Source organism: Anas acuta, chromosome 4 (genome assembly GCF_963932015.1).
Source record: "Anas acuta chromosome 4, bAnaAcu1.1, whole genome shotgun sequence".
In the NCBI taxonomy this organism is placed as follows: domain Eukaryota; kingdom Metazoa; phylum Chordata; class Aves; order Anseriformes; family Anatidae; genus Anas; species Anas acuta.
In genome coordinates, this window is record NC_088982.1 from 21,142,060 (window position 1) to 21,168,708 (window position 26,649).

At 39.2% G+C, this 26,649-nt stretch overlaps 2 long non-coding RNA genes across 2 annotated transcripts in view; one reads left to right on the forward strand and one right to left on the reverse strand.

Annotated features, from left to right (window-relative positions):
- Window positions 1-3,033: 3,033 nt before the first annotated feature.
- On the reverse strand, window positions 3,034-26,531 carry LOC137855681 (uncharacterized). The gene is made up of 3 exons (XR_011095888.1): window positions 26,404-26,531; window positions 11,652-11,751; window positions 3,034-3,950 (listed from the first exon to the last, which is right to left on the reverse strand). It is a non-coding gene; the product is annotated as an uncharacterized lncRNA (long non-coding RNA).
- LOC137855682 (uncharacterized) overlaps window positions 26,425-26,649 on the forward strand; it is an 82,919-nt gene continuing 82,694 nt past the window's right edge. The window contains exon 1 of the long non-coding RNA XR_011095889.1: window positions 26,425-26,493. This is a non-coding gene — a long non-coding RNA (uncharacterized lncRNA). The remainder of the gene's footprint in view (window positions 26,494-26,649) is intronic.

Consider the following 26,649-nt stretch of genomic DNA (forward strand, 5'->3'; position numbering starts at 1 on the left):
TTGTGGTAATTTCAGAACCTCAAAGGATCTGCTTAAATGCACAGCTTTATCATAACTAAGTATGTATTATTTTATTTTTTTAATTGATCTACATCATTGGTACTCCATTGTGAAATATGCCCTTGCCCAATACGCAAAGGTAAACCATCTTCTTTAGACAAATTTTTGTCTTTTTTTTTTTCTTCAACAGGTTTTGTAGAAACTTCTATTTTTGCCTGCTGTACTTAAAGTCATTACAGAACATTTACCCTCTTGCTCCCAATTGCACTTAAAGACTTTAAAAAGTTCTTCCTGGGGAGAAAAAGCCAGCAGTCAGCATTGGATTAACAGAAAGTAGCAGCAAGGATATACGTGACAGCAGTAACTCAAGTCTCCCCTCTCTCCACCTCCCTCAACCACAAGAAAGAAATATACAGTGACCCACCAGCAATTTAGTTCAAAGAGAAAGTGCAGTGAGATTTAAAACCTGTCTTGAGAAACTATAATAGTGTCCAATACCTATTACATCCAAAAAATGCATATCGACTGGCTGTTTTCTGATTTGTAAAGCATGTATTTGTAATGTAACAGGAGAAGAATGAAGATTTGTTGGCCAAATGTTCAACTGCAATAAATCAGCACAAAGCCTATGGAGATAGTTGAGAAATCCATTATCATTACATATAGTGTTTTCTTCTGGTTTTGCACAATGATGTTGACAATCCTCTTTCTGAGGATTGAAGACAAAGAAGGGCAGGAGCATCTTTGTCAACAAACCATCGAACCTGGTGAGGACCGCATTAAACTAGGAACACATGTGAAAGGAAATTAGAATCCCCAGTCAAGTAAACTGTGGTTTAGCCCCAGCAGGCAGCTGAGCATCACACAGCCACTCGCTCTCCCCAGGGGAAATGGGGGAGAGACTCAGAAAGGTTAAAGTGTTAGTACTCATGGGCTGAGATAAAGATAGTTTACTAGGTTAAGCAAAAGTCAAAAGTCGTGTGAGTGAAAACAAAACAAAACAAAACAAAACAAAACAAACAAACAACAAACAACAAGTTAAAACAAGGAATTAATTCTTTACTTCCCATCTGCAGACAGGTGTTCAGTCACTTTCGGCATAAAGGTTTGCTGGGAAGACAAACAGCATCACTCCAACTGTCCCCTCCACCCTCTCCTTCCTTCTCCTTTATCCAGCTGTTATTGCTGATCATGACTCCATACAGCATGGGACATCTCTTTGCTCAGCCTGGACCATCTGTCCTGGCCCAGATCCTGGTGCACCCCCAGCCTCCACGATGGCAGGGCAGCACCAGAAGCTGAAAACTCCTTGGCTCTGTGTAAGTACGGCTCTGCAACAGCTGAAAACATCAGTGTGTTACCACTATTTTTGTCAAAACTCCCAAACACAGCATGCTACAAGCCTCTTTTGAAGAAAATTAACCCTATCCCAGCCAAAAACATGACACAGCTTTAAACTAGGAATGGCTGTGGAAGGAAATTGGAACCCACAGTCCACAGAAATCAAGTGGTGGGCAGCAGAGGGTGCAAAGCTCTGGGTACAAGAGAGGCCTCCACAATAATAAAAGAGGGGCCATTTCAAATTTATGTCATATGTACATAAATGCATTCAGACTGGGAAACAAAGAGGAGGGAATGTAGCTTCATGTGCAATCACAGAACTACAGTGTAATTCAAACTACTTGAGCAGTGGTGAGAGAACTCACACAACTAGAATGATGCAATGGATGGACACAAGCACTTCACTGAAGACTGACTGAGAAGAGGAGGATGGAGTAAAGAGGGAACCAAAAGAGCAGGTTGGATGTACGTGAGCCCTTCTATGGGACAGACAATACTTTGGCTAGAGGTTTACAGCTCATGATCAAAAAGGGATGCCAGCAAGGGAGGAACAGCAGTGGGAATTCGTTGCAAATCACCTGGTCAGGGTGTGAAAATAAATGTGGTCCTCTTTATACAACTGGAAATAGTCTGGATCATAGACCCCGTTTCTTATAGGGGACCTCTTTGACATCTTGTTGAACAACACCTTAGCAGGACAGATTTTTGGAGGGTGTCGGGGAAAACTTGTTCATACAAGTAATGGATAGATCAACCAGGGGTTAAGTACAGCTAGATCAGCTGTTCACAAACAAAAGTTTGGGGATATGATAATAAATGATAACTTTGTAATGACCATGAACTAGTGGAGTTCAGATTCTGAGGAAAGTGATTTAAATAAATAGCACAGTGTACAATGTGGACCATTCAAGAATGATCCGTTCTGATACCCAGAAAAACAGGCAGATATATCAAGAAGCCAGCTTATCTAAACAGGGAACACATTTCTAAACAAGGAACTCATTGTGAAACTCCAATTAAAAAAAAAAAAAAAGTGCTACTGAGGAGAAATTTAGAAGTGCCGGGACATGCAAAGATGGCATTAGGAAAGCTTGGCCTTAGTCAAAACCTGTTAAAGATATCAAGGGCAACAAGAAGAGCTTTTACCACTTCTCTAGTAGCAAAAGGCTGAATGGGGAAAATGCAAGAACACTGTTGAAAGGGGTGGGTGATTTAGTGACAATAGATGTGCAAAGATGAGGTATTCGATGCATTCTTTGCCTCAGTATTCACAAAGAACTTCTAGGCATCTGTGTTCAGTGAAACTATTCAGAGAGAAGAATCACAGTTGGATAAGGATCAGTCAGGGTTTGTTTCACACAACTCAACCCATGCAAGTCCATGTGATCAGACTGGATGCAACCACGATTTCTGAGAGAGAGATAATGTCAAGACTGCACTCTGTCATCTTTAAAAGGTCATGGAGTTCTGACAGCTGTAGAAAGAGAAATATTTCAATTATCTTCAGAAATAAATCACCTTTGGAGAGCTACAGGTAAATCCGCTTCAGTTTGGTGCCTGGGAAAATCAAGGAACAAGTCCTCCGGAATCGTGTTTCTTAGGCACATGAAGGAGAATGTACATGGGAAGTGTCAGCATGGACCAACCGTAAAGCATGCCTGAGAAAACTGTTTGCCTTCTGTGATTAAAAAAAAAAAAAAAAAAAAAAAGATTTATGGGTGAGGGCAGACCAGTGGAGATCATTTACCTTGATTTTAAACAAGGCTTTCAACACTGTCTCCTGTGTTATTCTTATATCCCTGTTAGAACATTACAGTCTGGATTAACAACTTCATAAGGAAAATCTACATGGATCAAGAAAAAAAAAAAAAAAAGGATGGATAACAGAACTCAGAGTTAATGGCTCCTAACCCTGCGTGAAGGCCAGTAACAAGTGGAGGACTTTATCCTAGAACCTGTCCCTGTTTAACATCTTAATCAATAACCTGGAGTTAGTGAATGAAGTGCACTCTCAACAACTTTTCAGATTATGACAACCTGGGGGATCAGTTGATATGCTTGAAGGCAGGATGGCTATCCAGAGTACACTGGACAGAGGAATGGGAAACAAGACCCTCATGAAGTTCAGCAAGAACAAATTCCAACTCCTGTCCTTGGAAAGGAGTCCTCTGCAATGATATGGACTGGTACCTGGTCTGACAGAGGTGCACAGCTCTGCAGAAAATGCCTTGGGGGTACTGATGGATGCAAGCTGGCCACAAGCAAGCAGGGTGCTGTGGCAATAAGGAAGGCTGGGAGCATCCTGAGCTGTATTAACAGAAGCATGGCCCAGAGGAGTGATTATTCCCATCTCCTCAGCAGCACATTTAGAGTCCCACATACAATGTTGGCCCCCCAAATAGAAGAAAGCTGCTGATAGACTGGGATGATTTTAGCAGAGCTGGTCCAGATACAGAGCACTTGCCTTGTGAGGAGAGGCTGAGGTAGCTGGAGGGGAGAGAACTTCTGAAGAGCATAACAGTATTCCCTTAGTACTTACAAGGAGGTCACCAAGGCAAGACAGGTTGTTCAGAGGTGCATCAAAAGAGATGAAAGACAGCAGGCATTACCTGAAACACAAGAAGTTCAGACTGGATATAAGGAGAAACATCTTCTCTGTAAGGACAGTCAAGAACAGTAACAAGCTGCCCAGAGAGGTGGTACAGTCTCCATCAATGGATTTTTCAACAACTTACTGGATTAAATTCTGACCAAACATGGTGTGACCTCATAAATGATCCTAATATGAGAAGGATTTTCACCTAGAGATCCCCTCTATGTCCCTCCCAAATTGAATTATTCAACGATCCAAATATTTTCTGATTTTTAATATGCAGTACTAGCTTGGATGCACTTGCACAGAGATGAGTATCCCAGAATATAGGGTTGTAGATATTTAAATAATTCTATTAAAATAAATTTATCTCATGTCCCTCTAAAAATGTGTGAATATGTATATTCACTTATTGCATCGTAAAAAAATTATATAAAAAAAATCTTACAGTAATACAGTCAAGCCTTCAGATATTTTCAGTGATAGAGCTCCACTGGTATATATCTAGTTTTCAAAACTGGATTTGTTATTACCCACTCCTACAAATCCTACTCATCTATGATACATCATTAAATATTTTAATATAATTTACCTCATACCACTGTGGATAAGACCTATTTCTACCCAAGACACCGTGGCAGATAGAAGAATCAAATATGATATATTAAAGCAAATGCCACAGCCTGAACACCTATGCAGAGAAAGACTGCATCATGTTCACAGATAACCTGGTACATACAGTATCTGTAGGTAACATAGAAGTGATACATACTACATCATAGGCCTAACGCAGAAGAGACTGGACTTGTTGAACACACATAAATCAGATATGAATTCCATTTACAGAAGATGCTATGCTCCCAGGTGAATCTATTGCTGATATTCTAGACTTCATGTGAAAGCAATTCTAAGATAGCAAGGTCTCCGAATTACAGATAGAGTCATATGCTATTTTCCAGCCATCGGAATACCTAGGTCATCATTTTACCTTTCTGTAAGGGGCAGGCAACTCAGGAGAACTACAAAATTCTGTGAGGTTATGCAGGGAGAAAATTAGAAGGGCCGAAGACCAGCTAGAACTTGGATACTTCAGTAAAAGAAAACATATATATGTATTATTACATAAACAACAAAAGGAGGACTAAGTAGAATCTCCATCCTTTATTGGATGTGGGGGAAAACAGTGACAAAAGATGATGAAAAGTCTGAAGTACTTAATGCCTTGTTTTTTTTTCAGTGTTTATGGGTAAGACTAATTGTTCTTGGGGTACCCAGCCCAGTGAACTGGAAGACAGACAAGGAACAGAATGATGCCCTTATAGAGCAAAGGGAAATATTTACTGACCTACTACACCATTTAAATACATACAAATCTATAGGACTGGATAGAATCCACACAAGGGTACTGAAGGAGCTGGCAGAAGTGCTCACAAAGTCATTTTCAAGAATTTGTCAGCAGTCCTGGATAAACAGGGATGCCCCCAGTTGACTCAAAGGTAGTGAGCGTGATGCCCATCTACAAGAAGGGCAGGAAGGAGGATCCAAGGAATTATAGGCCTGTCTGTCTGACCTCAGTGACAAGAGAAGTCATGGAGAAGATCATCTTGAGTGCCATCACACTGAATATATTGGACAACCAGGTGATCAGACCTAGTCCACATGGATTTTTAAAAGGTAGGTCCTGCTTGACTAACCTGATCTATGATAAGATGACATGCATAGTGGATGAGAGAAAAGCTATGGATGTTGGATTTCAACAAACTATTTGATACTATCTTCCACAGCATTTTGCTAGAGAAACTGGCTGCTCATGGCTTCAGTGGATGCAGTGTTCACGAAGTAAGAAACTGGCTGGATGGTCAGGCCCAAAGAGTCCCAGCAAAAAAAAACTCTGCAGAGGGATCTGCATAGGCTGCATCAATGGGCTACGCACAGTTTTAAGGCATTCAGTAAGGCTTCTTGCCAGGTGCTGCATTTGGGTCATATAACCATCTCATGCAGTGGTATAGGCTTGTGGAATAGTGGCTGGAAAGCTGTCTGGCAGAAAAAAAGACTTGGGGATGTTGGTTGATGGCTGGCTGAATATAATCAAGCAATGTGCCTGTCGTGGTTCCGCTCAAGTGGGCAGCCGAGCTCCACCACAGCCGCTCTCTCACTCCTCCTCCTCAAAGAAGAATGGAGAGAAAATACGATGAAAAGGGCTCAAAGGTTGAGATAAGGACAAGAAAATCATGCAGTAATTATTGTAACGGGCAAAACAGACTCGGCATAGGGAGACAGTAAGATTTATTGCTTATTACTAACAAGCTAGAGAAGTGAGAAACAAAGGAAAGAAACCAAAAGGACCTTCCGCCCCCCAATCCACCCTCTTCCACCTCCTCCCCCCGAGCGGCACAGGGGAACGGGGGAATGGGGGTTATGGTCAGTCTACAGTGTTTCTCTACCGTTCCTTATCAGTCACTCTCGTCCCCTGTGCTGTGGGGTCCCTCCCACGGGATACAGCCCTTGATGAACTGATCCAGCGTGGGCCTCTCCACAGGCCAAAGGGAATTTTTGCTCCAGCACCTGGAACACCTCCTGTCCTTATGCACCAGTTTTGGTGTCTGCAGGGCTGTTTCTCTCACATTTTCTCACTCTTTTCTCCCAGATGCTGCTGAGCAGCATTTTTTCCCCTTTTCCTAAAAATGCTTTTACAGAGATGCAACCAAAATCACTCTTTGCCTTAGCTTTGGACCTTAGCAGGTGTCTTTTGGAGCCAACTAAAGCTGACTCTTATCTGACACGAGGCAGCCTCTGGGCTCTTTTTACAGAAACCACCCCTGCAGCCCACTGGTTACCAAAACCTTGTTACATAATCTCAATACAGTAAACCAGCCCTCAACCTCTATCTCCCTCTTTCCCACTTTGTTTATTCTTATCTCAGGTCAGAACAGTATTATATAGTTCAGATACCAAAAAATGCTCTTCATTTTAGCAAATGGGGATTTTAAGCCAAAACATTATGATCTTATTTCAAGTTTGCAGGAAAAGTAGTGCTCTGCAGACAGGACTACAGGCAATGTTATGACTGATGAAAGAGTTACAACGCTGCAAAAGCTCTCACTAGCACCTCTGCACATCACCACACTGCTTTGTGTAAGCAATCCATCTTGCTCAGGGCCAGCTCTTAGGCATCTGTATTATGTGAGATAAAAACACTGCTTTTCCATCAAATGTTGTGCCAGGGAGCAGGAAAGTGTAACACAACCAAGGCTTAAACTAAAGGAAGAATCAAGAGCTTAAGGGCAAGCTTAATTTTACTCGGAATAAACTATACCAAACCACACAGTATAACTGCTCTCTGTATGCTGCTGATCTATTACTTGGCCAGTATTCTCTAACACTGAACACTTAATTCCATGTTACACACACACAAGTAGTCTGGCATCCACAGATGTTGTATTACAGTGGATCAGTAGCTTTGAAAAAAGTCACCTGACATTATATTCATTAATTGATACTGTGATAGATATACATGTACATACATGCAGATTGCATATGTAACTATCTGTATACAGCACAAATGTGCAGTAAGTATACATACAAGTGGGTAGCCAAGGAATGACAGATCAAAATGAGGTTCCTAACAACTCTAATGGTGAGCTACTTTAGGAACTCTGACTTTCAGTACCAATTAACCAATTATGTTGCACAGCTCTTGAAATCTTGTGCAGTGACAGCTAAACATTGTTAATCATATTCTGTGCTTACACATTATATTCAAACTTTCAAATCTTGTTGTGCTAGGACTGCTTTTCAAAGCATCCAAATCTTCATTTTCTGTTTTTTTTTTTTTTTTTTTTTTTTCTCTCCTTTTCTTTTTCTCTTTTTTTTTTTTTTTTTGTCATCATTATTGATGCTTTTTTGCTCATTATCAGGATATTACGCATTTGTATTCTTCAGGAGTCCACATGTTAAAATATTTGTCCTTCAGACCATCACTAGTTCATTTAGGGCCATTCTACCTCATCCATACAATAAATGCAATCACAAATTCATCAGTACGTTATTGTCATTTGAGAATGCATTCAAGAAAGGCGTTTTCCTAAGTTGCTTTGGATATATTTTTCAAGGTGAAATTGACATTTCTCAAGAATTAACAGTTTTCAAACTCCTCTCCTCTACCATTTTTCCAACATTCTAAGTTTACAAAATTTAAATCAAGTAAGACTGTCTTACTCTGTGACATATCAAAGTATAATTATATATTCTGAGAGTCAGCTGAACTTTGTCCCTAATTTGCATCTTATCTTGAACAATTTATTTTCCCACTTGTCATGAAGACTATGACTGGAGTTGATCTCTTATAGACCAGTTGGCAAGAGTGAATAATTAGAAATATGGTTCCATCTACATTAGAATGTTGTTTTTTTTTTCTCAATTTTGCATGCAGGCCCTGTTATATGCCTATCTAAAACTTCCTAATAGGAGTGTAAGAGATAAAACATCAAGATGAAGAAAATTAAGAACTGCCTTGGGAATTAGTAATCCTCATAATTTTTTAAAATAAAATATTTTCATACTACATTAAGACTGATTTCAGACTGATTACTGTCACTGGATCTTTATGATATTTTCTAGTACTAAGGAAAAATCATTTATTCCCATCATGATACATAAAACATTATATTCTTTGAACAGAGGGCCTATGATTCTGGTTTTATGTTGATCCATTTAAACTTTGCTTAATAAAAAAGGTTTGAAAAAATAATGCACTTCCTTGTTAAGCATAGCAGACCTGCTATTTTGAAGGAACATTAACAAGCCACTTACTGTATTCAGTAAAGTAGATGTTAGAACTCCTTATTCATAAGTACACTTGTCCTAAATTCCAGCAGCCCAGCAATGTGCAGGATATTCCAAGGGTTTCAGAAATGTGACCAGTTATGTAACAAAATATGCCAAAGGACTCCATAATTAAAAAACTAGGCCATATGAGACATAATTAAAATGCAGCTCTTCAACGGCATTTTTTAATTATTTTAATCTCAGTAAACTACACACACACACACAAAAAAAAAAAAAAAAAGCAGAAAAACTGCCAATTTGCCAGAGACTGGAGTTTCTTGTGCAGGTAATTAGAAGGCAATATACTTTTATGTTTGTTTGTTTGTTTTTATCTGGTCATTCTATGCAACAAGTGAATTTCTGTGTCACCTTTTTTTTTTTTTTTTTTTTAAAAAAAAAAGAGTACCTTCCTACTGTTTCTCTGGGTCAGAATAGGGCATGATCAATACTGCAAGGGGTACAGAAAAAGGCTACAAAGTAAGAAACTCAAAAGTATAAAGCTAGCCTAGGAATATTGAGTTCCATTCACTCTGCATCCTCTGATGCATGGCAGTTACAGAGATAGTTCCCCTATTCAAAATATTAATAGTGGTGATGGGTGATATTGACTGTGTTTGTACAGTTTTGGAAGAGTCTAGCAACCAGGAATAGCATATCTTCATGGTATACCTGTCAAAGCTGTGCCAATATGCCTCAAACCTATTCTTCACTCTTTTTGACTTGCCCATCACAGTACAGCATCTTGTTTGTTTGGACTGTCATTGGAAATATAACAGTGAAGTGCCCTAATTACAACTTGAATTTTCTGGAAGATCAATGAACACGGAACAGTCCAGTTTCTGTATTTTTCCTAATTCATAGAGGTTTGCCTCCCTTCTCCCATGCCCATAAATCATGAAGCTCTATGTTTGCAGTTCTTTGATGAGAATGGGAAGTGTGGTCACAAGAGTATTTCAAGAATGAAAAGGAAAAAATGGTTTTCCCATATTATCATGATATAATAGAAATATCAGTACCAAGCAGATGAGAACATAAGACTTGAACAGATCTGTTCATCTGTGATGCACAGATCTGTGCATCTTCAAGATGAATCTGACACTGTCTTCTGAATGGTCCATGGCCTTTCTAGCTCTATTCCCACATGCTTAGGCAAAATCTGTTTCTCCTAGGTAGGCTGTCCCCGCTTCTATCTTCAGCATACTTCCCTTTCATGACTGAACTCAGTCAAAGCTGATATTGCTTTTGATCTCTGAGTGAGCACATAACAGCATTAGAATTCCAAATCCTTATAAGCTTACACATGCATCAGAATAAACTGAATAATATGTTAGGGCTGTTACCTTCAGAAACTTGATGCTTCTCACATTAGGAGATCATACTTAAAAAAAAAAAAAAAAAAAAGAATTCACCCTACTTGATTTTGCAGTATTGATCAAGTGGCTGTCTTTGAAATTTCACACTTTCACATACAAAAAAAAAAACAGACCCTGGTTCATCATTCACTGAAATCAACTTAAAAGAATGAAACATTTACCTACCTAAAGAAACTAGCAGAACATGAACTTTAAACAATGAAGTGTTGAGGATACAGTTAGAGCAGGCAAAATGCTTTCAAGTGTTACATTATGAAGAAAATTGCTTTACAAGCAGATTCATTTCTAAAGTAAAAAAAGCAAAAGATGTCATGCCTGCTTTGAGTTATTATACTTGTAATTATTTATTACAGTAATGTCATGCCCAGAGGCACATTATAGCAACTGTTGTGCAAAAGCACAATTGAAAGATGAATCCAAGAACACGAAAGTGCATTGATGCAGAGGGGTGTTGAGAGGCAGAAGTCATGAAGGGCTATTTTTCCTTCACTTATAACCTGGTTTTCTACTGCTCAGTAATATAAAATGTTTATAGCTCAGACACTGTTGTAATACAGCAGAAAATGGAGTTCTCAGTTCAGGATCAAGACTCGATTGTTGTGGGTTCTATACAGACATACAAATTCCGCTTTTCCTCAGAGGTCTTAGGGTAAAGTTGATATTTCTTACAACTTTAAATCTATTCATCAAAAAGAGAGGTCCCATGCTCCCTCCTCCCCTTTCCACTGACATTCGCTTGACCCTTTCAATTCCTCAGTTAAATAACGTAACAAAATAAAACAAAACAATACAAGAATTGAAAAGGGTTCTCCAACAGATTAGGAACACTGAATTGACTTACTACAGGGTAAGATAAACAAAACCAGTTGAAAGAATGGAAGTAAAAGCTTCCTCCTTTCAACAGTTTTGGGGCATAAGTTCAGCTCAAGCTGCATCACATAATTTCACCTTTTAGCTGGATTTTAAAAAGTGTTTGAACAGATGAACTAAGTGGTATCAAAGCCCTTGGCTTATGTTGGAGGTTATGGTGCATCACACCCATTGTTCTGCTAGCCAGATAAATCAGTTGCTCAAAATTAAAATAGTACATTTTGTTCAAACATTTTACATACACACATACTCCCACTAAGCACTGGTCCATAGTACACAAGATATTTTCTCAAGACAGCAAAGACTCTCATACCAGAGTTATACTGCAGGTTTTGCTTTAAACACAATATCTGTCCAGAAGATGTACGAGCAGGGCAAAAGGTATGCTATGTTCAAAAATTTGTTCGTGGACCAGTCTTTGAGAATAATCTAAACCTCTTAATTAGATTTACTTCACATTAGTCTGGTAATGTGAATTCAGGTATCTTGTACAGAAATGGAGCAGAGCTGATGTTGAGATTACATAGGTTCAAAATCATAGCAGTCAAAGCACAGGAGAAGAAAAAAAGTGTGTGTACTCTCACTACTGAGAAAAAAAGCACTCGCACATGAAGTTAACCGTGGAAATCAAATCCTCAGGCACCTACCTTTCAACAGCTGAAGATGTAGCTGCTGCTAAGTGTTATTCTGTTTCTATCACATCTGGAAGATGACCTTAAAAATTAGCTGTGCATTTTCAGTATCAACCTGTGGAAAACAAACAAAGAGAAACTATAAACCTAACTTCATTTTATAGAGTATTAATGCAAGCCACAAGCAGTACTATCATTTAGAGGGGCTGGAAGAACAGAATTTGAGCCTGGACAACTACCACAAAAGAACCCATATATGCATGTACAGCCTGAATATAGGATATATGGTACCATACTGACACTTAAGCTGTCTGCAGAAATCTGGATTGCCCTTTGTAGTCAAACCTCAATATTTCAGCATTATAGATTGAATCTGTTGACAACTTGAGTTCAGGCTGCTCCTGTAACAATGCTGTGGTGGCATTTAAACTATAAGCACTACACCTTTGCAATAACCCTAATGGCTTTGTCTTGAAAAATAATCTGGACGATAACAATAGCTGGTAAGAAATGAACATAACTTTAAAAGAAAGCCCCCCCCCCCCGAACAACAAAAACAAAATCCAAAACAACAATAACATCAAAGATGAACATCAATTAAAGAGTTACAGAAAGACATGAAAAAATAAAAAAGAAGAGTCAGCTTGAAAAGAAGTATGAAAGAAATGTGAAAAATTGTGTTAGTGAGAAGAGAGAAATGCATACAGAACAGTTTGGTGTTGCCAGAAGCTTGCCTGGGGCATCACAGCCTTCACCCAAGCTGGACAGTGCAATCATCCCATCTGCAGATGTGAGGATCCTGCACCAGCTCCTGAAGTGACAGTGTGGGATGCAGCATGTGAGGATCCACACTAGGAGGCTGGGGCTAGGGAGGAGGGGAGGTACTCATACTCTTGTGAGGCTTCATCATCTGCAGGCACACGAGTAGTAGGGAGCTGGCTGCACAGGGATGTGTAACACCAGAGCACCCCATTTCCAATGCAAGTGTGTGCCAGCAGAGGACCCTGGAGTACCATGAGAGGGAGTCTGTTGGTAACATACTGTGTGGGTGTGTACACGTGTGTCTGTGTGAATGTGTCCATGTAATTAAGACCTTGAGAAATTAGTAAAAGAAAAGTGCTCACGAATTTGTGGTCATTCATCAACATTTTTAAGTGTCTAGTTTTTCGCATTATCTGTTGTATTGTTGGCATTGATTCTGAATGTACAGTACCATGATTGCTAGTTAATCAAGTGTTGCTAAAAAAAATAATAAACCAAGAAGAACAATGACAACAGCAAAAGCCAATAAACAACTTTTAACCCTATTTGGTTGTGTGTTCGATCATTTCTTGGGGTTAACTATTTTGTTTGAAAAAGTTGGTTTTGAAGAAACTGCTTTTATTCTATTTTTTTTTGTAATTTATACATAAAATACTTAAGATTTTAGAACAGTATAGAAATGATCTTTCCATTAAATTAGGACACTGACAAACAAGTATTGCTCCTACTTATAATTCCTCATTTGGACTAATGTCACTAAGGTTATAGCAGTGAGCAGAAAAGACGACGACTGACCCTGTTATTCAGACTGCATATTTACAATAATTTGCCTGGATAACGCACAACAGCTATCTAAAGTTAGAAGCTAAAAACACATTATCAGCAAGCTCATACAATTTCTGCAGCCTCCTCAAAGCTAATGCATCTTAAGTATTAATTACTAAGTATAAGCAGCAATTGGCTCATCTAGACTCCAGTGAATTGAGACTTTGTAAAAAGCTGTAAGACACCATTGCTATGCTATCCCTAAGGTACTAAACTTGAGCAGCAACTTCCTAGGCTATGATGAAAGGCCATTATCTTTCAGGAGATTAACCTCCATTCGTTAGCTGAGCAATTCCCATAATACAATCTCATAATTGTATTGTTTTAAAACAGTCATGTTTTTTCTGTTATCACTGACACCTTTAGTAACTGTTTTGCAAACTTGTCAGAATCCAGCCTCATACAGTTTAATCACAACATAGCGACTGGCTAACTTGATAATGTGTTAGGGTTTAACTCCAGCAGGCACTAAGTACACAGACACCCACTCACTCTCCACAGGTGAGATGGGGAAGAGAATCAGAAAGGTTAAAGCATGAGTACTCATGGATTGAGATAAAGACTAGGTAAAGCAAAAGCTGTGTGCACAAGCAAGTTAAAACAAGGAATTCATTTTTTACTTCCCACCTGCAGACAGGTGTTCAGCCACCTCCAGCATAACAGTTTCTCGGGAAGACAAACACCATCACTCCAAATGCCCCCCCCCCACCGCTGTTATTGCTGGGCATGACTCCATATAGTATGGGATATCACTTTGCTCTGCCTGGACCAGCTGTCCTGTCTGTGTCCCCTCCCAGCTCCTGTGCACCCCAAGCCTCCACGATGGCAGGGCAGCACCAGAAGCTGAAAACTCCTTGACTGTGTAAGTGCTGCTCTGCAACAGCTGAAGACATCAGTGTATTACCACTATTTTTGTCAAAACTCCCAAACACAGCATTCTACAAGCCTCAATAGGAAAATTAACCCTATCCTAGCCAAAACCATGACATAATGCAATTTTGGTCATTTGGGTTCACTAAACCAGGACCTTCCATACTGAAGTCAAGGTCACACATCTGGTACCTTCAGATAATGTTATATATATATATATATGTGTGTGTGTGTGTGTGTGTGTGTGTATATAATTATAATAACAAAAATCCAAAGTATGTTGCTTCTTCGAAGTCCACTTGTTCAACTAAGGCAGCCAACTTCTAATAAAGTCAGGGAAAAGAGTGCTAAAATGAAGCTAATAAATGCCATTGGATTTTGTGTACTAGAAACCTTCCTTAGATATTCAGAGGTTGATATTGCCTGTTTTTAAGACCTTTACATGAATTTTGCTTTTTAGATAGAAAGCTTTCTAGAAAGTCAGATAGCCCATTACTCAGGAGTACCATTTCAGCATGAGATAGAACGCAGATTTGCAGTACAGGTTTTCCAAATCAGATCTTCTGCTGGCACACTGGCCATTTAACCATGTTTCCCCAAGAACATTAGGTTCTAATAGAATAGTTGGTTAGCAAGTATTTCTCATCTTGTGCATGAATTTGGTTGCTAGCAGTTTGAATTTAGGGCAGAAGTGGCACTTAAACAAGTTGTTTAAACCACAGATGTAGCCATTGAGCACAGACAGCTATATCCTTTAATCTGTTTTAGATTTTCCATACAAATGCAAGTTATATCAAAATTTCAGTTGTTACTCAGCAGACAAGTGATGCTCAAAGGGAAAACATGGCTAAACCTGCTTTGGAAGGTAAGTCTATCTTTCTAGAGGGTTTCCACACTGAAGTCTGAAAATTATCTCAATACCAATTTATTATCTAGTTATTTAGCAAGAATATATACAGTTCTCTTCAGTGTTTTCAAAAATGACTTGGATACGACTTGAAAGTATACTAGATTTGTGGATGACACTAAACTAGGAGGAGCTGTTGACTCCCACAAGGGTTAAGAGGCCTTGCAAAGATCTTGACAAATCAGAGAGCTGAGTGATCGCCAGTTGTATGATGTTTAACAAGAGCAAGTGCTGGATTCTACACCTGGGATGGGGCAACACAGGTTATACGTACAGACTGGGGGATGAGAGGCTGGACAGCAGTGCTTCAAAAAGGGATTGGGGGCGGTGTGTGTGTGTGTGTGTATGTGCACGTGTAGGCTGATTGATTCAACAGCAAGTTGAATGAGTCAACAGCATTCCCTAGCAGCCAAAAGGGCCAGGCATATGCCAGGGTACATCAGGCACAGCACTGCGAGCTGGTCAAGGGAAGTGATTGTCTCACTTTGCTCTGCTCTGGTGTGGTCTCACCTCTAGTACTGCATGCAGTTTTGGGTACTTATGGTGAAAGACATAGAACTTATGAGAAAGACATAGAACTACTAGAGAGCGTCCAAAGGAGGTCTACAAAGATAGCAAACAGTCTAGAGGGGAAGACATACAATGAGCAGCTGAGGTCCCTTAGTTTGTTCATCCCAGAGCAGAGCAGGCTGAGGGAAGGCCTCATGGCCTTCCTCAGGAGGGGAGCAGAGGGGCGGTCGCCGAGCTCTGCTCTCTGGGGACAGCGACAGGACCTGAGGGAACGGCATGGAGCTGGGACAGGGGAGGGTCAGGCTGGGTGTTAGGAGAAGGTTCTGCACCCAGAGGGTGGCTGGGCATTGGGACAGGCTCCTCAGGGCAGCGGTCACAGCACTGAGCCTGCCAGAGCTCAAGAAGCATTTGGACAGCACTATCAGACACATGGTCTGATTTTTAGGTGGTCCTGTGTAGAGCCAGCAGTTGGACTCCATGATCCTTGTGGGTCCCTTCCAACTCAAAATATTCTATGAATCTATGATAAAACTTAAGGAAAATTAAGCCATCTTAGTTAGGGGTTTCTCAGTAACATTTTAAATGCATATGTATATCAGTTAATTTCAGAAACTATTCTGATTAGAACTGTTCTTTCTATCTTGAAAGAGATAGCACCAGCTTTAAAGATATTGAAGTCAAAAACAAGAGTCCAACAAACACGGGAGGCTTTGTTTACCAACTTTAGGCTTTTGAGTAACTGTTGGGAACACGCTCCAAAAGAATAGCACATGTTTAAAGAGAATTATGATAACCATTTGTTCAGCAAAATCAGTTTTCATTTATGCAGCTTAAATATGGCAGACTGAGTCAAGAGAATCACGATCCCAACCACAATACGCTGGATTTCAATAGAAAAATAATAATTCTTTGGAAAAGGCATTCCATAAATGAAACAGGATTACTATAGTAGCTTTTGTTTCCTTCAAGACAATGGCTAAGGCACACTCCCATCTACTAGAGAAACAGAATGGATGCCCAAAAAGCAGCAACTGCCTTACACCTTAGGCATCATTTTTCTCCTCAACTATCTAGTCCCAAAACAGTTCTCCAGTAAGGTGCTCTGACTTACTCAGTTGAAATTTGCAAAACTGGACGTTCATCATGAGATAAAACAATCACTTTCTCAACTGCTCTACCCACTAGAATAGTATCAGCTTTTTGCCTCCTTCAGTATATGGGACTGTTTTGGGTCTGTCTGAGCTGGAGTCACCTTTTCCCTGCAGCAGCCCACACAGTGCTGTGCTCTGCATTCGTAGCTGGAACAGCACTGATATCACTCCAGTGTTGTGTCTATTCCTGCATAGTGCTGGCACAGCATCAGGACTCCTTCTGAGCCCCCAGGAGCCAGCAGGCTGGGGGTGGGCAAGTGATGGGGAGGGGACATTGCCGAGGCAGCTGACCTAAACCAACCAAAGGGATATTCCATAACACCTGATGTCACACTCAGCAACAAAAGGGGGGGCTCTCGTGGGGGAGGGGGCTGTTCCTCCTGAAAAACCACTACGTGTTTTGAGGTCCTGCTTCCCAGGACGTGGCCGAACACCGCTCGTTGATGGGAAGTAGAGAATAATTTTTTTTCCCTCTCTCTGTGCTTCCACGCAGACTGATTGTTTCTTTTGTTTCTGTTTTTTTCCTCCCCATTCCCTTTCCCTTTAATTAAACCTTTCTCATCTCAAACCTCGAGTTCTCTGTATTGTATTTTCTCCCCCTTCCTCTTTGAGGAGAGGGGGAGTAAGAGAGTGGTTGTGGTGGAGCTCGGCTGCCCACCTGAGTAAAACCACCACAGGGACAGAAGAGAAAACTGATCTTCTTTGGAAGAAAAGAAACAGAAAAATCCTCCCTGGAGTCTCTTATACATTGAAGAGAGTACTCTTTTACAAACTAATAAACGTCTATTAAAATACTGTCACTAAGGATCAAATAGAATTAGAGTTACTAACTCCTGGGGAAGTGCTCAGACTAGCAATTCCTTGAATACTTGTCTCAGATTCTCTGATAGAGAACAGCTGTCAGTACCAACTTGCTTGGGTGCCAAAATGCCGTCAGACAATATATCTGTTCCTGCAGTCTAGTTCCCATTTCAAACATCTATGTTTCTTCATATATTGTATTCAGACAGCATAAGCAACTTCAACATTAATAGGAGAATAGTTGCATTGTATTTGTTTTTACAAACAACTGAAGCATTTAAACAGGACCATTTTCTCTGGAGTTACTCTACATAGGAGTTGCATACACACCAACAGTAACTGTTATTTACTAGTAAACAGATTTTCTTTTTGTGCTTGACTTAGCCACTACACTACAAAACATTAACTGAGGTTCACAACCCTCTCAGTTTTATATTTGTTTATGCAAAGCTATCTCTTCAGAAAAAGGGAAAAAAAAAAAAAGTTATTTGTTGTGTATCTTAAACAAGTTTGGGTTTGATTCCCCCTCCCCCCCCTTTTTTTTTATGAAGGCACAAAACTCTGATTTGTTTCCCCAGCACATGTTCAAGCCAGTATATTATTAAATAAAAACTAGTCAGATATACCATGACACAGAATCCAGTAATCTATGATAAGTTCAAGTAATTCATTTGTTTATACTAGGTATGACTTCTGTTGAAACCTTCCTAGGACCCAGACAACAAGGAAACCAGAACCAAACTATCTCAATCACCACACAGGAGGAAAACAGAGAACTACTTAAAAGCTCAGGTTAACCCAGGAAATTAGGCAACGGATTTAGTTTGTATTTCTTGCAAATTTAAGTACTTAGATGACAGCTTTCTCCCTATTTTAATAAAAATAAAAAAATTATGCAACAGTGAAAGCAGATAGTAGACTCTCAAAAACACATAATTACCTTTTGAGTTGCCATGCCAACCCAGTAAATACATCAACACAAAATAAGTCCTTTGTAGATACACAATAAAAGCAGTAAATTTCACAGTTTCATTACAACAGACTTTGCCCTGAACAATCTACACCTCCACCTTTGCCTCCTTCCTTTAGGGTAGCTAAGCCCATTGGCACATACCTCAGCTGCTTTACCACTAAATATCTGAATTTAAAAATTTATTTCAAATTTATTGAAATAAATACTTCAATAAGTATTGAAAACCTGCCTCTGGGCCCTTGCCTCCTCCTCCTCCCTCTCCCAAAAAAAAAAAAAAAAAAAAAAAAAAAAGTAAAAGAGAAATAAAGATCTGAAATGGGGCTTCCATGAATGCAACTTTGCAAACTGATCTGCACTCACTAAAATTATGAAGCTATACAACTACAGCAATTAAGTTTATGCGCTGAGTTTGAAAGTCTTTTACTTGGAGAATTCTTGGATGGAAATAAAACGTATATTACCTAGAAACCTAGTTAAGTATTTTGAATGTTCCAAATTATCTGAAATGTGAATTCAGAATATGCTGCAAGCCAATGAAAGTATGCAGAAAGTATTTGAAGTTATTTAAGGAAAAATGAGAGAAAAATTACTAGTTCATTTTCAGTGGGAGTTAGATTCTTAAGCTATTTAGGCACTTCTAGTTTGGAACTCCAGTTCAGGTGCCTAAATGGCACACTTGAATATCTCTGACAATATGACACCAAGTCATGTATGGATCCCATTGGATCAGGATTTTACCTTTTTAATTGCTATTATTTGACTCCATCACTGAAATGTGCATTGATATGAAGTATATGAAACTCCTCTTAATAGAACTAACAGGGAAGGCTTTTCTGATTTAATATCATAGAATCATAGAATATCCTGAGTTGGAAGGGACCCTTAAGGATCATCAAGTCCAACTCTTGACACCGCACAGGTCTACCCAAAAGTTCAGACCATGTGACTAAGTGCACAGTCCAATCTCTCCTTAAATTCAGACAGGCTTGGTGCAGTGACCACTTCCCTGGGGAGCCTGTTCCAGTGTGCAACCACCCTCTCTGTGAAGAACCCCCTCCTGATGTCAAGCCTAAATTTCCCCTGCCTCAGCTTAACCCCGTTCCCGCGGGTCCAGTCACTGGTGTTAATGGAGAAAAGGTCTCCTGCCTCTCGACACCCCCTTACGAGGAAGTTGTAGACTGCGATGAGGTCTCCCCTCAGCCTCCTCTTCTCCAGGCTGAACAGGCCCAGTGCCCTCAGCCGTTCCTCGTACGTCTTCCCCTCCAGGCCTTTCACCATCTTCGTAGCCCTCCTCTGGACACTCTCCAACAGTTTCATGTCCTTTTCATACTGTGGTGCCCAGAACTGCACACAGTACTCGAGGTGAGGCCGCACCAGCGCAGAGTAGAGCGGGACAATCACCTCCCTTGACCTACTAGCGATGCCGTGCTTGATGCAATATGAACTACTCAACTTTTTTTATTTTTCCACTACTCATATTATATGTTCATATATGTTCATATTGAGTAGTGGAAAAATAAAAAAAATAAAATATACACACCTTTCAGACTGAAAAAAATCCCCCTCCCAAGCAAACAAACAAACAAACAACAAAAAACCCACCCACAATTAGTGGGGAAAAACACACACATACACAAAACCTTTAATTAACTAAAATTGTTGAAGATTTGCATTATATATATATTTTTAATTATCTTCAAATTCTAATGATACTTAATAGTGCATTTGAATCACTTAATCATTTGCTATTTACCATGCTGGTTTCTAACTCTGTAATAAAGAAGCAAAAGAGTAGGTTGCAAGAAACAGTACAAATGACAAGAATGTGACAAGCAATTTTTGATGGCATGAGACATACTGAATATGAAAATATTCATTATGCAGGGAAAAGATTTGACATCATTACCAATGATAGGAATGAATCGCAGATAGTTGGGCTCATGGCAGAACACCAGAGACACTAAAAGAATTTACATAGTTAGCTCATAATCTGATAATTTTAATCTTGCAGAGGTCTTAGGGAAGGCACTGATCTGAGTTAATTGAGAACGACAGCAGGGCTGAACCCTATTATTTCATTTTTCTGGAAGAATGTTTTATCCTGCAAAGTATCTAATTTAAATCTAAATAGTAGAATGCTTTCTCTTCTCCTTGCCCATGTTTCAGTGTAAAGACATTATTGAATCCTTTGAGAAACTGTATATGAACACCAAACATCTATTCTCTTGATACAAATTTAGTGTATGCGTCAGTGGAACCTTCCTGTATTCATGATTCAGTAGTTTAAGGATATTCCTAAACTATTCTGTTCATGACCTCTCCTTGATATTAATCTCAGCTGCAGGACATTGGCTTGCAAATCAAATTTGAATCCATGGCTGGTGCACTAGGCATTTCTCTGATCTAAGACCTAGCAGTTACAGTCTGAAAAACAGTGTAAAACAGCTTCAACTACCTCTGATCCATACCTGGCAGTGTTTATGCTGCTAGTGCCTTTCTGGACAAAGTCAAATGTATTAGTTTACAATGTGTTTGGTGGTTTCAGTTAATCTGGTAGGGTTTGCACTTAAATAGAACAGAAGCTCAACCACAGTCAATTACCTGATCTCAAATGGGAACTGTGACTGCAGTTAACAGGAGTAAGGACATGCTTTCTGAACTGCCTCTGCTCTGCAAGTAGCAGGGATAGATCCTTCACCTCCTTTCTTTGCATCCATGTGGCAAATGTTTGCACACATTCTCCAGAAATCTTAATTTTGGTAGCGTCATGAGCTACCCTAAATTAGTGCATTTGTTCTGTCAGCCTGTAGCACAGACATTCACCGTATCGAGTCATTAAGATGTGTTATTAGAACTGAGGAGAGGTGTGATTTCAGACTGTTCTGTAGTGATCTGTGAGCCACTTCTAAGTAAACTCGTGGGCAAATAAATACTTATTACTCAGATAGTATTTTGTATTACAGTTTTGAGGTACCTCGTTTTTGTCACATTGAGGAGCCCAAACACCTGACACAGGATTTTAGATAAGGCAACAACTGCCTAAAGGTAAGTATTATTATATGAATACATACTCTACTGCATCTAGCCCTTTCTATTAGTTTTATTGCAGTGGCTAGATAGCATTTATATTTGAAAACATAAGACATATAGAGTAACATATTGATGTTCAATCACAAGTGTTTTTCCTTACGATGACCTGACATGAAATCATGCTTCTTAGCATGACCTGCAAGATATTCAACTTCTTTAACATGATAAGGTAAATCTTTTGTTATAATTTCTCTTCCCTTTTAGTTGGTGAAAACTTAATTGCTAAATTCAGGATGACAAGGAAGTCATTTGTTTCAGTGTCAAGAGAACAATTTCCTTGCATTCTTTTTAATTACACAGTAGTCATTACTGTTTTGCTTAAAAGCTTTCATAACTGAGATTATTGTGGTAAGAGCACATAACTACTAAGACTTGTTACTCGGTGACTGTTAGAAGAGAGCCCATGTAACATCAGAGGATATCTGCAATGTTTTTATACAATTCATAACCATGTCTACATATTTACTTCCTTTTCAAATTAAATTCTTTATTTAAATCATGTTTTTCTCAACATATGACAGATGACATATATGTATTAAGTTTTTTTTGAAAGACTAGGGGCTTTACATAAAATGCATAAAAGTATCTACATGTTTTTAAAGCCAGCCCTGGAGCTGCTGTAGTGTTGTTGATATCCATCTTCTAAACAATTATAGTAAGAGATGAATTTTTGTCTCACCCCTAGGTGGTATCTGAATAGGTCTGAATTCCACTAGATAAAGCCACTGCTAACTTTATTGCTGCGGAACAGGAGAACCTGCTAGTCCACAGCAGTGAAAAAAGTAAGTTGCAAGGACAAGAGGAATTAAAGTAGAAGTTGTCAGGAGCTCTCAAATCTTGTTGACAACAGAGACATTTCCATGTTCCCAGGTCCAGCTAACAAAGAGTTAGACTACTCAATAGGCACACATAAAGGCAACGTATATATGTACCCCATGGGCAGCGGCTCTCATCAACCTGCTCCTTTGTGGTTCCCTCTTCATGGGCTGCAGCTCCAGCCCAGAGGCTGCTCTTGCAGGGGTTCTCCACAGACCACAACCTCCTCCAGGTTACATCTACCTGCTCCATCAGGAGCCTCTCCACAGGCCGCAGGGGAGCTTCTGTTCCAGTGCTAGGAAGGCAGGAGGTGCTCCATGTTCACTGATCTTGGTGTCTGCCCAGCTGTTTCTCACCTATCTCTCTCCCTGCTGCTGTTGAAAAGCAGTTTTTTTCTTTCTTAAATATGAATAAATTCTTCATATTCCACTTACTGCCTCAGCTCTGGCTAGCAGAGGGCCCCTTATCTAACATGGGGCAGCTTCTGGATTCCAGAAGCCACTCCTGTAGCCCCCTGCTACCAAAGCCTTGCCATGTAAACCCACTACAATGAGTTAAGGACTTTTTTTTTTCTTTGAATACATAAGCATTTGAGTATGCTGCTCCAGAAAGTTTACATCTAAAGAAGACATCACAATTGTAATATCAAATGGAGCTTAAAAATGTATCTGTGGTTACTAAAAATGGAGTGTGGGGGAAAAAGTACTGGAAAGGTTATCAATGGAAGTGATGTTTCCCTCTGCTCCCCCTTTCCAAGCAGAGGGAAAATACATAGATTGATGCCAGAATCACTGAGAAGGCAGTATATATTGGGAATGACAGAGCCAAAATACTAGTATCTCAACTTTTACATCCCAAACAAGTTCGAGAAGTAGAGATCTATTCTGTTTAAAGATGCTCCAAGCTTGGCTAAATTTGGAATTCCCAGTAAGACTTGTTTCTGTCATTTACAAACGAAAAGCCTTTTCAAACCTTTCTTGCTTCTGTCATGCTGCATAGTCTGGCTGTCACTCTTGCCCTGGATTACATTGTTGAAAGCAAATCTGTGTCATTGACCTTACCAGCAAGGTTGAATATGCCGTGGAATGTCATCCCAGGGGACATCATTTAGAAGTTCTCTGTGACACTTGTTGTCACTGACACAGTAACTATGAGGTAGCGATGATAAATTGTCAGAATTAATGAATATTGAAATATGTTCCAAAAGACGTTTTGTACTGAGGGTTGCAAAGAGGGTTAACAAATAAGTAAGCCAATTAATGCTACCTCATGTACGTAATACAGAAAAAATAGTTTCAGAAAGTAGTGGAATTGTTTTGGCTTGCCATTTGGAAAGCTCATCTATCAGCTTTGGTGAAGGACTCTAAACACCTAGATGGTATAAAAAATGCAGGCCAATAGTATACACAGCCAAATAAGAGTTTAGGGATCTAACCTGAGGTATCTATTTAGGGGTTATAAGTTTCTCTTTCATATCAAGTCAGAAAAACATTTTGCTAAATAGGGGCTTTATTAAAGTATTCCATGAGTAAGGCAGATGGGGGCAAGTATAGTACTATAAATTATTAACAATCAATGTTTAGTACTAATTCTCACAGATAATGTGTTTTTACTGTACAAAATATGGCAAGACTATATTATCAGAAGGATAAGGATAAAATTAAGAAATCGGTAACTCAGAGCTTTACCACATTGGATTTTATTATTCCCATTCTCTAATTGATGTAATTAATAACTTAATAGAAGAACGTTATTCTTAGGAAGTTTTAAATGAGAAAATTTGCATCAGGGAGTATACTACTTACAAATAAATCAACATTAAAACCTGAAGTAGAACTTGGAGAGAGAACAGAACATTAAGACCATCAGTAGCAATGCAGAGAAGGGATAAAGTAAAAAATTAAGTCTAAATTGTATAAGGTCTTCAAGATAGAGATCCTATATCTATTGCATTGTGGAAAAGGGCATCAGTACCTGGACTCTTCATTGATGTGTAAAAGAAGAAATGAGAGATGAAGAAGATAATTTTAGGAGCTGTGATTTGAATAGATTAAAGAGCTAAGATTAGCATTAGAGAGACTAAAGAAGCAGTTGTAATCAAGGTAAAAGGTAAACGTTAATCTGCTACAGATGCAGCTAGCAATGGTATGTGGCACTAAGTATTTCAGTAAATTATTCAGCATGCAAGGTTGAAGATTTTACAGTAACTTATATTTAAAGACAGTTATTCACTTCCATTACTTCACTTATTATTCATGGGGTTATTGGAGAAAGGCATCAATGTTAATCAACATATAACTGATTCACCTTGTATGTATATTGCAAAGGAATCATGAGCACCTGTAAAAGTAGAATTAATGCAGGGCAAACAAACAAACAACAAAAAAAATAGAGTACTTCCGTATAACAAAATGACAGTGTGATTACAATGCACGTTTAATGACAAGTGCCAGCTTGATTTACCTCATCCTATCAATGGAGTCATCTGCTTAAGTGTCTGCTAACAACCCCAACCCTACCACAGTCACTTGACCATTCTGAAAGACCACCCTACTCCATTCATATCACGTTGCCTCTTTATTAGCTAACTTAAGCTCGTGTAGTTTTGTTACTTTTTTCTTTCTTATTTTTTTTCCTGAATCATACTGAATAAGTTTTCAGTACATTTTATTTAATGATGTTCATTTCAGTGAAAGAATCATTGACTGAAGTCACAGACTGTTTATATTGCTGACACATGCACTAAATGTACTGTGATTACACACTGACCTACAGTGACTGAAAGACATTGGCAGAAGGGACTACTTTTCTAGCAGGTGTGCACTGCAGCTGATCTTTGTGACTCTGCCCATCCCCTCCTTACTATGTGGTTGGAAGAGGTCTGAGTAACCATCTGTTTTGCTAAATCCCTTCAGACCAAAGCAACAACGCTGCCTAGCAGCAGTTTTAACAGTTACAAAATGAACACAATATTTATTGGTAATACATTTATAATGTACACTGTCCTGACAAAATCTTTCTTGTTCATTATGTCACAAATACTAAAATGCTTTTCCCTTCCTAAGGTGTTTTATTATTTTCAATAAAATATAGGTTAGACTTATCCATGAAACTATTTATTGCTGTTTAAAATCACAAGATGAATCTTCATTGCTTACATTCTGAAAAGGCTGGCCTTTAATATAAACAAAACTGAGAGAATTTGTGTTTTGAATAGACAGGTTCAAAAAAACTTTCAGTATGCTTCCTAACATTGTCACATTTAATTGCACTAAATTAGATAAGGCTCAGGTTTGATACCAGCTAATAGAATATAAGTAAAATGCTTTTTATATATTGCTTTAACTGCAGTTTTCTTTTAGTAGGGCATATGCTTTTGGTAGTATATTTGGAACTTGGGATCAGATGCAATATCAAATATTTTACTGGCAGCATGATACTGACATGGATGAAAAACCATGCTTTGTACAAGTGTAGAAAGCCTTTCTAACATGTGGCTCAAACAGAACAAATGCAGTCTTATAATGGTGTCTGTAAAGCCTCTTCTTCACTTGTAAGCAAAACTATGTCAGTAAAGGATTGAATCTCTTGCCACTCTTAGCTGCCCAAAGCTACAAACAGGCAACTCTGCTGCTGCTGATATACCAGTCCTAGTTATCTATCCCTTTTCCATTAGCTGGAGCTCACTCCTTTCCACAGCTCAGCTTATGAAGTCTTTCTGGCAAATTGTTTCTAATCCACATTCAGAAGAAAGTCAGTCAAATTTTCAGATGATACAGAGAAAAAAAAAAAACACACACACACACACCAGACTGCTTATAACAGAGACCACCACAGAATTGCTACCATCAGGTTAGCAATTGAGCTTAAGCAGTGTGTATGTAGGTCTCAACTATCTTGTCTCAGAAGTAGTCCCAAGTCATCTAAAATTTAGCTGAGCTTTCTGACAGTGGCACAGACTCCAACACAGAAAGGATTAGGAACAATCATCAACACAGCTAGATGTGAAAGAGGGTACCTGCCTGCAGCCTCAAGCGAACTATTTAAATTGCTTGTGCTTACCTGGGTGATTTTGTCTGAAGTGGATGAGGGATCACTCACAGGAACCACTCTGCTGGAGGTTACTGCCCTCCCAGTTCTGCTGGCAAAAGGGTAATAATGAGCAGCTGGAGGGCATAACTGTAACAGGGGTCTTCCACCTGCATGCCAATAGTATCATGATGTCTGCCTACAATCTATTTGACATAACTACGTTAGCTTTAGTTTATAATGTAGACCTAGGTTAATTAAAGTTGCTTTCTAAGTTCT